The sequence below is a fragment of the Elephantulus edwardii genome, unplaced genomic scaffold (assembly GCF_000299155.1).
Source record: "Elephantulus edwardii isolate Elephantulus edwardi_28Jun2011 unplaced genomic scaffold, EleEdw1.0 scaffold00067, whole genome shotgun sequence".
Lineage (NCBI taxonomy): Eukaryota > Metazoa > Chordata > Mammalia > Macroscelidea > Macroscelididae > Elephantulus > Elephantulus edwardii.
The window spans coordinates 16193712-16206292 of record NW_006399817.1 but is presented as its reverse complement, the minus strand read 5'-3'; the positions used below and the strand labels follow the sequence as shown (position 1 = coordinate 16206292).

The 12581-nt window shown below is 37.9% G+C and overlaps 1 pseudogene; it reads right to left on the bottom strand.

Moving 5' to 3' along the window:
- Positions 1 to 2362: 2362 nt before the first annotated feature.
- LOC102864308 lies at positions 2363 to 8686 on the bottom strand (annotated as a pseudogene).
- Positions 8687 to 12581: the final 3895 nt, after the last annotated feature.

Sequence of the window (12581 nt, the reverse complement as noted above, 5' to 3'; positions counted from 1 at the left end):
TTTAGCTATTTATTGGATCTAACTTTCAAATATCCACAACTTTAGTGTAGTCTTTTAATATATAAGAAATGGGCAAGTATGTTCCAGATAACTGTTTAATGACTTAAAGGCACAAGAAGGAAAGACTACAATATACAAAGCCAAAGATAGATTTTGGGTTCTATATTTTACCTATAAAATATGTGCCTAGATAAATGATCTACACATATAACACGCACAGCAAGTATATGACATGAGGGAGTTGTATGGTTTAGGGGAAATTAAGGAGAGATAATACACGCTCAATATTTACTTAAAAAATACAGTGGTTTAGCTCGACTCCTTGCCAGTCCATCTCTTTCCTGGTGAAATACAGCAGAATATTCAGCCACATGCACAAATGCATACCTGGTGAGCCCACACAGGGCTGGTCTCCCTTTCTGAATTGAGAATTAGGGTCCTAGTGGGTATGTGGTTCATAATAAAGAGAATATAAGGTGTTCCTAAAGTTATAAGGCTCCATGGCTGACATAAGGGTTTGGGCACATTAATAGGAGAGGTCATAGTTATGTAATTGAACATTAATACAAGCACTAGCAGTTTTAGAGGGAACAGTGTCAGGCATGACTCAGGATCCACACTTTTAAAAAGGCCTCCTACCATGTGCATCGGTGACGTGTCAGATTTTCATTTCCATTCTTAAGCAGCTCTTTTTTCTTTATGTCTTTTGCCAACAAAGCCACCTGAGCTTCCTGCGGATGTTACAGAATCCTTAACTTAAGCTATATATTGCTTTGCAATCCTGAAATGAAATATAACTACTATATAGAACACCTCTCATTTTTACATTTCATCAGTGAAAATGTAGACTAACAATGTTTAGACAGTGTTATGGAGTCAAGCAAAAGGTTTCTAATTCAAGGAGATGATAGGGAGTTTGGCAGGAAGGAGGAGTTTTTTTCTCAATAACAATTTTTCAGCTGTTAACTCATTATTCTATTTAATTCACAAGAAAACAAATAGGTCTATCTTGGAGAGGGTGAAACCAAGTATCTCCTTGGAGGCTAGGATTTTGAAGCTTCATCTCACATACTATGGGCATGTGGTCAGGAGGGACCAGTCCTTGGAGAAGGACCCCATTCTTGGAAGGGTAGAAGGACAACGCAGGAGAGAAAGACCCCAGATCAGATGGGTCGATACAGTAACTGGGGCAGTGGAGGTAAGTGTATTGGAATCAGTGAGACTAGCTCACGACAGGGCAGGCTTCAGAGCTATTGTACATGGGGTCATTAAGAGTCACAGACAACTCGGTGGCACATAACAACAACAACAATAAGCCTTAATACAACATTCCTTAAAAACTGTGATACTTGTCAAAAAAAAAAAGCCAACTGTGATACTTGTCAAAGTAATTTAGATTTAACAGGACTTCTCTCTGACACAAATGAAAAATAAAAAGCAACGAGCTGAAAGGTACAAATGGCACTTCCTGACAATAAAAGTTAACTTGCAATGGAAATCAAATGATATTCCTTATTGTTTCACCATAAATTTTCCTAACAACATTGATTCTTGCTTGCTTCCTTATATTTTTCTTTTTGTAAAGCAAAATTATGGCTTGCTCTAGAAATGTATTATTGTGAATACTCAGACACTGAAACAAAGGTGGTAGCTGTAACATATTAAAATTTTTGTTAACAATATATGCCAAAGATGATGAGGGAAGCATTAAGTCTTCCCCATACAAATTACTCAAACTCTCTCCCAAGACATTCTTTTCATTTGAGGATGAAATGAAAGATATTTTGGTCTTTACAGTCATTTAAAACTAAATCATTCAATAATCCAGTTAAACAATGATTGTCTGAAACACAATGAGAATGCAAGAATGTGTGAAATGCCATATACATGAATGATAAACAATGGTTATGAATTACACATGAAACCAGTATAATACAAAAAATATAGTGAGAAAAATAATCTAGTTAAAATGTGGCTTTACTCAGCGGGGTGCTGATAAACATTTAATAATGGGCTTTCTCATCTGCAGTGCTTTTCCCCACCTTGGAAACATGGCCCCCATAGCTGGTTTCAGGCTGCCACCATGATACCTGAACATTATTAGGAAGAGATTCAATAAGCTTTTACAAGCTAATAAAAAACAGGTTCTGTGGTTGTTGATGTTAGGTGCTGTCAAGTTGGCTCAAAGTCATATGGACTACACACAACAGAATGAAACCCTGCCTCATCTTATGCCACCCTTACAATCTCTGCTGCACATGGTAGCAGTCATTGAGCCCCTCTATTTTCTTGATGGTCGTCCTCTTTTTCACCTGCCCTCTACTTTTCCAAGTACATGTCCTTCTCCAGAAACTGAGTGCTATCACCAAACTAAGGTAGACGATAAAGCACATCTCAAAAAACCTGCTGTTCACAATCACCATTTAGGAAGATGGGTAAACCACAAGATTTTTTTTTTCCCCCCCTCTGTCTCGCAAATCTGCCAAACTCTGCTCATTGGAATGCTCATTTGTAATTCAAATTTAGCTCAGATCTTAGTCTAGGATCATAAATAACTTTCTTTAAAATGTGATCCAGTTGTCTAAATGATGTGTTAATAGCCTTATTAGTGTTAGTATTGACTAGAACAAAACACTTAGCATAAATTAACCCAGGGAGTTCTCAAGGATCCCTGAGGAGTAAATAGGCAGTAAGTACAAGTTCTATTTTATAGAAAGTTAAGAGGTTCTGAGAAGGAAAGAAATCAAGTTAGGCAATAGCACATTAGCAGCAATAACCATTTCCACCTGCAGGGTAGGAGAGACTTATTCTTCTGGGAAACCCAGCTAATCTTTATTCTACACACACACCCCTCAATTTTAGTACTCTAGCAGACAGTTGTTCCACTGAAAAGTAACCTATTTTTTCACCCAGCAGGAGTGCAGAAATCTGGTTAGCATAAATAACAAACACCAAGAGCCCTTGTGAGGCTGGGTCTCCCTTTTACCTCCTTGAATATTGTTACCTGACTTTAAGATGTATGGCTAGAATAAACTGCAACCTCTAAAAGAAACTAAATTGATAAATTTTTTTAACCTCCTTGCTGAAATTTTATTCAACAAAAGAATCAAAAAAATGTTATCTGCCTCTGTGTGTGTGTGTGTGTGTGTGTAGTTGCTGTTGTTATATGCTGTCAAGTCACCTGCAACTCATAGCGACCCTATGTACAACAGCTCTGAAGCCTAACCCTGTTCTGAGCCAGTCTCACTGACTCTGACACACCTACCCCCATTGCCCTAGTTATTGTATCAATCCATTTCATCTGAGGTCTCCCTCTCCTGAGGTCTCCCTCTCCTGCACTGTCCCTGTGCTCTTTTGAGCTTGATGTACTTCAAGGATTGGTCCCTTCTGGCCACATGCCCAAAGTGTGTGAGTTGGTACTTCAAAATCCTTTTCTCCAAGGAGAAACTTGGTTTCACCCTCTCCAAGACTGACTTAGTTGTTTTCTTAGTGGTTCATGGTATGTTCAAGACTCTTCTCCAGACAACAACTCAAAGGCATCAATTCTCCTATCTTCCTTAGTCATTATCCACTTCTCTGATGAATAGCAAATAATTGCGAAGACCATGGACTGAATCAGGTGCACCTTAGTCTCTAAACTGATGTTGCTGCTTCTCAATACTCTGAAAAGGTCCCTGACAGCAGATTTACCTAATGCAATTTGCCTTTTGATTTCCTGACTGCTGGTGCCAAAAGTGTTGATTGAGGAGCCGAGCAAGCTATAAGTTGTAACTATTAACAACCTCAATCTCTTCTCCATTCATCATGGTGCTGCCAATTGGCCTAGTGGAAGGAATCTTGGTTTCCTTGATGTTGAGCTTCAAATCATATTGAAGATTACAGTCCTTAACCTTCTGCAGCAAGTTCTTCAGGCCCTTCTCAGTTTCAGCAAGCAAGGTTGTATCATCTGCATAATGTAGGCTGTTGATGAGTCTTCTTCCAACCCTGATGCCACATTCCTCTTCATAAAGCCCAGACTCCTGAATGAAATATTTTGCATAGAGATTGAAAAGGTATGGGTACAGGACACATCCCTAATGCACTCCCTTCCTGATTTTGAACCATGAAGTATTTCCCTGCTCTTTTCTAAGGGCTGCTTCCTGGTCCAAGTATAGGATTCACATAAGCACAGTCAAGTGCTCTGGGATTCCCATTCTCATCAAGGTTAGCCACCATGTTGTGATCTACACAGTCAAATGCCTTTTCATAGTCAATGAAACACAAATAGATATCCATCCCTCTGGTACTCTTTTCTTTCTACCAAGATTCACCTGACACTAATGGTAATGTCTCTAGTGGCATGGCCTCTTCTATAAAATCTTCTGGCAAACTTGTTTTGTGCTTTTAATGCCCTAGGAGGAAAATTACTCTTTCAGATGTCATAAACATGGAAGTGCAGTCTCACTGTGAAAGGGCTGGAGATCCTCAGTCCATCAAACACTGAAGAGAAAAGTGAATTTCCAGAAACTAGAAATTGGAGCTGGGGAGCCCCAATATGGGGCTGCCACATTGAGGATACAGAAAGCTTGGTCTTCCCAGCATCAAAGAAGTAACCTTCTGGGCGAATGCCTGGAGGATGAGCATTGTATATCATAAGTTTGAGGGCCCAAGTCATTTTCCTAGAAACCAATACTTAGCCTGGAGGAGGTGACTGACAATGAGAAACAGCCTTCAAATGATTCACACACGTTTAAACAAAGAACAGCTCCTAAATCAAGTGGGATGAAGAATAAAGGCCCTTGTCCCATTTCTCTGGTCTATTTAAGCCTGTTGGCTTTTCAGTTCTTCAAAATGAGGTAGAGAGTATCTCCTAAGAAAACAACATGAGTTTCAATGTCCTGCTAGTTGGTGAATAACACGATCAAAATGTAATCTGATGCAGGAAAGAGGTAATTCTTTTACATTTGAATACATTACTGAATCTTTACTGTGAAGAAAAAGTTTTTTTTACAATCCTTCTCTTTAGGTTAAGTAGAACCTTTCCACTGTTAATCTCAGATTCCTAGGAATGTTTCCTGCCACAAAAAATATTCTTCCTCATTGCTCATGAAATTTAGGTTAATGAGTTGGCTCAAGGCTTTGAGATTTTATAACTCCAATATGGAGGTTACACTAGATGTTGATTTATTTCTGTCATATTGAATTCAATGTGATCAAGGACGTGTCCACACTTCTTGAAATTCTTAATTACTACAGGAATAGGAAATATTCCTGGTGTCACAGCCTCTTCTAAATCCAGCTTGGACATCTGGCAGTTCTCTGTCAATGTACTGTTATAGATGGTTTGGGATGATTTTCAGCAATATTTTGCTTTCATATAATATTAATGATATAGTTCAATAATTTCCAAATTGTGTTGGATTACTTTTCATGGAAATAAGAACAAGTATGGATATCTTTCTGTCAATTGGCCAGGTAGTTTTCTTCTAAATTTCCTGGCAAAGCCTGGTGACCAGATCCAAGGTTGCATCTGTTATTGGAAGCATGTCAGTTGGTATCACATCAATTCCTAGGGCTTTTTTTTTTTTTTTAAAAACACTGCCGCTTGAATTTCTTCTTTCTTTACCATTGGCTCTTATTTATATAGTACTTCTTGAAATATTTCAGTGTTGGCCAATTCTTTTTGGTACACAGACTGTGTATATTCCCTCAATATTCATTTACTACTTCCTGGGCCATTCAAGATTTTTCCCAGTCTTCAACACTGCAACTCAAGGCTTGAATTTATTTTTCAGTTCTTTCAGCTTGAGAATTGTTGAGTGAGTTTTCCCTTTTTATTCTCCAATTCCAGCTCTCTACACATTTCATTATACTTTGTCTTCTTGAGCTGCCCGTTGAAATTTTCTGTTCAGCTCTTTCAATTCAACATTTCTTCCCTTTGTTTTGGTTCTTGATTCTCTAATGCAAAAGTCAGAGTCTCTTCTGGCATCCATGTTGGGGTTGTTGTGTTTTTTCTCTCCCATCTTTGTAATGCCCTTTTACTCTCTTCATGGATGATATCCTCGAAGTGACTTCACCACTTAATTAATCAGGAGGAAGATTCATCAATAGTCTGTGTTACACAGGTAACAACTTTGCTTGCTGAAATGAGGAGAACTTTAATGCTTGTTGCAGAAGATTAAAGACTAAAGCCTTTATATGGATTACAGTCAACATTAAGGAAACAAAAGTTTTCTCCACTGTACTGATAGGCAAAATCATGCCAGATGGAGAAAGATAGAAAGTACCAATGACTTCATCTTACTTGGATTCACAATCAATACGCTTGGTACCAGTAGTCGGGATATTAGAAGTATTACATTAGCGAAGTCTGCAGTCAGGGACCTATCCAAATTACTGAGTAGCAATGATATCAGTTTAAGGACTAGAGAGCACCTAATTCAGGCCCTGGTCTTTTCAATCACTTGCTATGCATTTGAGAGTTTGATGTCTTTGAGCTGTAGTGTTGGAAAAGAATACTGAATATTCCATGGACTTCCAAAAGAATAAACAGATATGTCTAAAAGAAAGCATAGCCAGAGTGATCCTTAGAGACAAACATGACAAAGCTTAGTTTCACATTCTTTGGGCAAATTGTCAGAAGAGTTTATTTCTTGAAAAAAGACATTGTTCTTAGAAAGGCAGAAAGTCAGTGAGAGAGAGGAAGGCCTCTAACCAAATGGACTGACATAGCAACGGCAGCAATGGGCTGGATGTCAGAGGTGATGAGGATAGGACAATGTGTTCAAATCTGTTATTTATAGGGTCACCATGAGTTTTACTCTACTCCATGGCACATAACAACAACAACAACAACAACATGAGAAAAGGTTGTACCTACAATAACTTAAAGCCTGATTCAAACAGTAAAATAAATATAACTGAAGTTTCTAGACTATTATTAACTGCTTTGTGCAAAAGATTATAAAGCAAAGCAAAAGCATACAAAGCATAACAAATATATACATTTCCACTAGTAAGGTAAGGGACCGAAGTTTCCCCACCTTTCTGCTAATGTCCTAGTTGCTTAGTGGTAAGGAATTGTGCTGCCAAGGCAAATGCATGTGGTTCAAATCCATCAGCTGCCTCATTGGAGAAAGATGGCAGTTGTGATATTTGCTGCCTCTGAAACCCCTCTGGAGATTCCACTATAGGTTTGTTTTAAACCATGGTATACAACAACAACAAGGGGATATGAGATTATAGAGAACAAAAAAAAAATTGCACCAATTTCACTCTGAAGGGAGAAGCCTATTTTCTACTTTTAAATGAAAGATGATATTTTTACTTTAAAAAAAAAATTAGCAAGATGTCTAATCTCTATTGCCCTTGCTTTCCTCATCTATCAATGCATGCAATCAGCTGGATGATCTATAAGGCTTCTTACAAAACAAAAATCCCGATTCTGACATATTCAATCCAAAAGACAAAAGAAGAGAGGAGCATTGTTCTCATTTTCTTGAGAATGAGATCCAGCTGGATTTATCAGATTAAGATTCTCCGTTTATAAATAGAAGAGAAAAAGACAATGATACAAGATAGAACCTTTATTTGCATAAAGAGCATTTTTCATTTATATGGCTCTCAATCAACTATTTCACGTGCAAGCAAATAATTGAACAATTTATAGAAATGGCTTTGCCCATTCATTCACTTTTCTCTGTAACAATAGAAAGAATCTCATGATGTTGTTATGAAACTGCATTAGAATAAAAATAGACAGATACAATCTTCAACATTTTCTGAGATCTAGGCAGAGAAGTCTCCGGAACAGAAGTCTTTTTAGTACAAGCACAAAGGTAAGAGTGCCATCTGCTGGCCTACATTTTTTACTAGTATCTTTAGAACTTTATGTCTTTGCAACATAATAGGAAGTTCTGTGGACCAGAGGGTAAGGAGTCGCACTGTCCACCCAGACAGGCATTTTGAGTCCAACAGCTGCTCCAAAGGAGAATGACCGACAATCCCTTCCTGTGTGATTTACCACCTTGGAAACTTCATTAGAAGGTTAGTAGTGAGTAGGTTTCAACACAACAGCAATAAATTCTATTTTTATTCTTTATCAGTTAGAAAAACAAGTTTATTCAAGGGACCATGTATTAAACCATGGGTGCGGCTCTTCTGCAGACTGAGGGGTCATACCTCACAGGCTGTCTGAATGTAACTTGTCAAAAGACTGTGGTTTGGATTGTCTTAATGTGGAACACAGATCCAACCAACCACAAGAAAGGTTGTATCTGAGAACAAATTCTCTTCTCACTCCAATCACGCCTTACCCCATAGGGCACAAGCCCATCTCTGTAGCCCACAGTGTAGAAGAAATCAGCAAATTCTCTTGGGGAGATTATATTCCAAAGCTGGCAGCGATGGTGTAGTGCATCACACAACAATTCTCTTCCAGGTGCTCCAAAATATCCAAAGGAGTCATTAAGCTGTCCGACTCCAAGCAACACAGCGCTGGGTGAATGCGGTTTATTCTACTATTGACAATGTCATCTAGAACACCTTGGGCTTTGTAGAGATATAAATTATTCTGAAGGTTTTGTCCAAACTGTTAGGTCTTTCCTTTTCTTAGCAACTCTCCACTTATCATCATTAATTAGTGGCACTGGATAAGAGTGTTTTGAAGCTTTGTGGCAAAAGAGTCAGCATCAAGCAGGCTTTCCATTTTTGACTGCGATACATTACTCTGTGTCCCCCTCATTTGTGCCACCCTCTCCAGCCTTAGCTCCTTATCTCTACCTGTGGGTTCCCACAGTGAAGCTAGAAAGTGGAGTCAGATCAGAAGAGCATGGGTAGCACCTCACTCAGCTCTCCCGCAATACTGAAGTCTACATTTTGAATCTACACCCTGCTTTCATGAGAACTCTGAGTTTTCAGTAGCTTCAAAACTACTGACAAAAATAGAGACCATTTATCACAATGTCCAAAATATATACAACCTGTGAACATTTCAGATTACTCCCTAAATTAAATGGAGAATTTAGCTATACTTAATAATATTCAAAAACAAAAAATGCTATTGGAAATTCCTTTAGAAATTGAAGTAACCATAATATTTGGGGTACACAGCAGGAGTGGCATCCACTTCCTAAAGAACATGACTCTGGAAACTCTATGAACTTTGATAAATGTTGATAATTATAGAAAAGCTTCAGGCCTTTTGTTCATAGGGTTGCTATGAGTTATGCTTGACTTGAGTGCAATCAACAACAACATACAGTAGATCATAGTTCTGTTTCCCTCAGACAGTAACAATCTGAGTAGTAGCTCTGTCAACAGAGTTCAACTAACGATAAGAAAGAAAACACAAATTTAAAAGCCACATATCAAATTCAACCATAATTTAACATCTCTACATTGACGTCAATGACCAGATGAAGGCCATTCTGAGGCACTTACTGGATCTCTCATCTATGGTGTGCTGTGATGTTAGCATCTGGACTACCAAACCCACTATTAGCCACTCATTCTTCTTAATAGATGCTCTTACCCCCCCCAAAATAAAATCTCCTTCAAAGAAGATTTTTTTAAAGGACCCTCTAAAGTCTTGGTATTACACAAATAATCTTTCAGATAAAAATCACACATTTTAATCAATTATTCAGTTCAGTCAAAGTTGAGTTGATACCAGGAAAATCTACTCCATTACTTGAAATGTCGATGTTTAACAAAATCCTGAAATTACCTAGGAATATTTGTTAAACAACAGGAATGCTCTTCATTGCAAAAAAAAAACATGAAACTTCCTTCATTGTTATTGTTGTTAAGTGCCATCAAGTCAACTGTGAATCATAGTGACCCTATGCACAACAGCCCAGAACTCTGCCCTATCCTGAGCCAATCTCACTGTCTCTGAAACACCTAACCTCATTATCCCAGTCATTGTGTCAATCCATCTCAACGAGAGTCTTCCCCTCTCACACTGTCCCTCTACCCTTCCAAGCATGATATCCTTCTCCAAAGACTGGTCCCTCCTGGCCACATGCCCAAAGTACATCATATGAAGCTTCAAAATCCTTACCTCCAAGGAACAATGTGGTTTTACCCTCTTCAGGCCTAACCTATTTGTTCCCTTGGCAGTCCATGGGATGTTCAATACTTGTCTCTAGCACCACAACTCAAAGATATCACTCCTTCTTCTGTCATCCTTAGGCATCGTCCAGTTGTCTGATGCATAGTAAGTAACTGCAAAGACCACAGCCTGGATCAGGCGTTCCTTAGTCTCTAGACTGACGTTGTTGTTTTTCAGCACTGTGAAGACGTCCCTAACAGTAGATTTCCCTAATGCAACTGATCTTTTGATTTCCTGACTATTGTTGCCAAGAGTGTTGATTGTGGATCTAAGCAAGATGAAGTTGTTAACAATCTCAATCTCTTCTCCATCTGTCATGGTGTTGCCGGTTGGCCCAGTGGGGAGTATCTTTGGGTTTTTTTTTATGTTGAGCTTTGATTCATATTGAAGACTATACTAAATTTAGAAAAAAAAAAGACTATAGTCTTTGACTTTCTGCAGCAAATACTTCAGGTCCTCCTCAGTTTCAGTAAGCAAGGTTGTGTCATCTACATAACACAGGTTGTTGATGAATCATCCACCAATCCTGATGCCATATTCCTCCTCATAAAATCCAGCTTCCTGCATGTCTGTTCCACATACATACTGAAAACATATGGAAACAGGATGTTTCACATGATAAACTCCTTTTCTTATTTTGAACTATGCAGTGTTTCCTTACTCTGTTCTGATAAATGTTTCCTGGCAGTGTCTTAACAATTGGGTCCAACTACAGGTTTTGCATGAGCACAATTAAGTGTTCTGGAATTCACGTTCTTCTTAAGGTCAGCCACAATTTGTTGTAATCCACATGGTGAAATGACTTTGCATAGACAATGAAACACAGATAGACATTCTTCTGGTACTCTCTGCTTTCAGACAAGTTCTACCTGACATTGGCTATAATGTCCCTAGTGCCATGCCTTTTCTAAATCCAGCTTGTATTTCTGGTAGTTCTCTGTCAATGTACTATTACAGTCATGTTTGTTGTTTAGTTTTGGGTTTGTTGTGTTTTTTTTTTAAATTATCTTCAGTGGGATTTTGCTGGCATGTGATATTAATGATATTGCTTAATAATTTCTACACTCAGTCAGGTTACCTGTTTTCTGGAATGGGAATAAATAGGAATCTCTTCTGATCAGTTGGCCAGGTAGCTGTCCTCCATATTTCTTGGCACAACATGGTGAGCACATCCATATCTGTTTGTTGTAATATGTCAATTGTTATTCAATCAATTCCTGGGGCCTTATTTTTTTTTAACAACCCCTTCAGAGAAGCTTGAACTTCCTCCTTCATCATTATAGCCTCTTCATCATATGTTATTTCATTAAATTCTTCTGTGTCCATCAATTCTTTTTGGTACAGGAACTCTGTGTATTCCTTCCATCTTCTTTTGATGCTTCCTGAATCATTCAATATTCTGCCCAAAGCATCCTTAAGCATTGCCACTCAACACTTGAATTTGTTCTTCAGTTCCTTCAGCTTAAGAAATGCAAGGAAGTTTGTCTCTGTCAATTTTTCTGACTCCAGCTTTTTGTACATTTCATTCTCAGATTTTGCTTCATCTTCCTGAGCTGCCCTTTGAAATCCATTTAACTCCTTAACTTCCTGATTTCTTCCCTTTGTTTTGCTTCTCTTTCCTTGATATTTAACTGAGAGAAAACAAGCTCTCAAAAGAGGTGGGATTCAATATCACTAAGAAGCCAACAAGTCAACTTTCTTTGACATTCCTATTAATTTTTCACCTTTCTTTATATTGTCAACATACTTTCCTAATTGTTGGCATTAAAGAACTTATATTTTCTCATAATGTAATGCCGTAAGGTTGTTTGGAGAGACCAAGATTAAAATATTAAATCAAATAGCCAGAATATTCTAAATTAATTTAAACATTTGTGTTGGTTAGAAGAAATGTTTATGTGTGAAAAACCAATAAACCTATTGCTATGTTATACAGAGATGATAATTGTTTCCTCTGTATATGAATGTAAATGAATAGTGAATAAACCACATCATAGTTTACTCAGTCTACATTTTGAATGAAAACTATTTAATGATTGAGGGTTGTTTGGGTTATATTAATGACATATCTTTCACATTACTGGTTCAAAGATTTAAGTCAGAATGCCAGTATCTCAAGCTCACATACTGTTTCTGGCTCTCTGAGAATGTCACCAGGGTCAGGATGGGGCTGCACTTGCCAGAGAACTAATGACAGAGCTCTGAAACCACATCCACAAGAATGCAGGAAATTACTCATAAGTTACAAGTTAATGGCAATAGACAACTTAGAGGAAATCAGTTCATGTAAAACATGTCACTCTTCATATTTATTCAATGTTGAAAATCACCACAGATCAGTTGCAGTGGCAACAGTCTGGCTAACAAGAGGAAATTGTATTTGTATTACACAGCATCATAAAGAATTTTCCAATTTATATTTTATTTGCCTCTTAAATTGGCAGACCACTTTCCACATTTCTTGAGATCATTCACTCAATTTCTTACA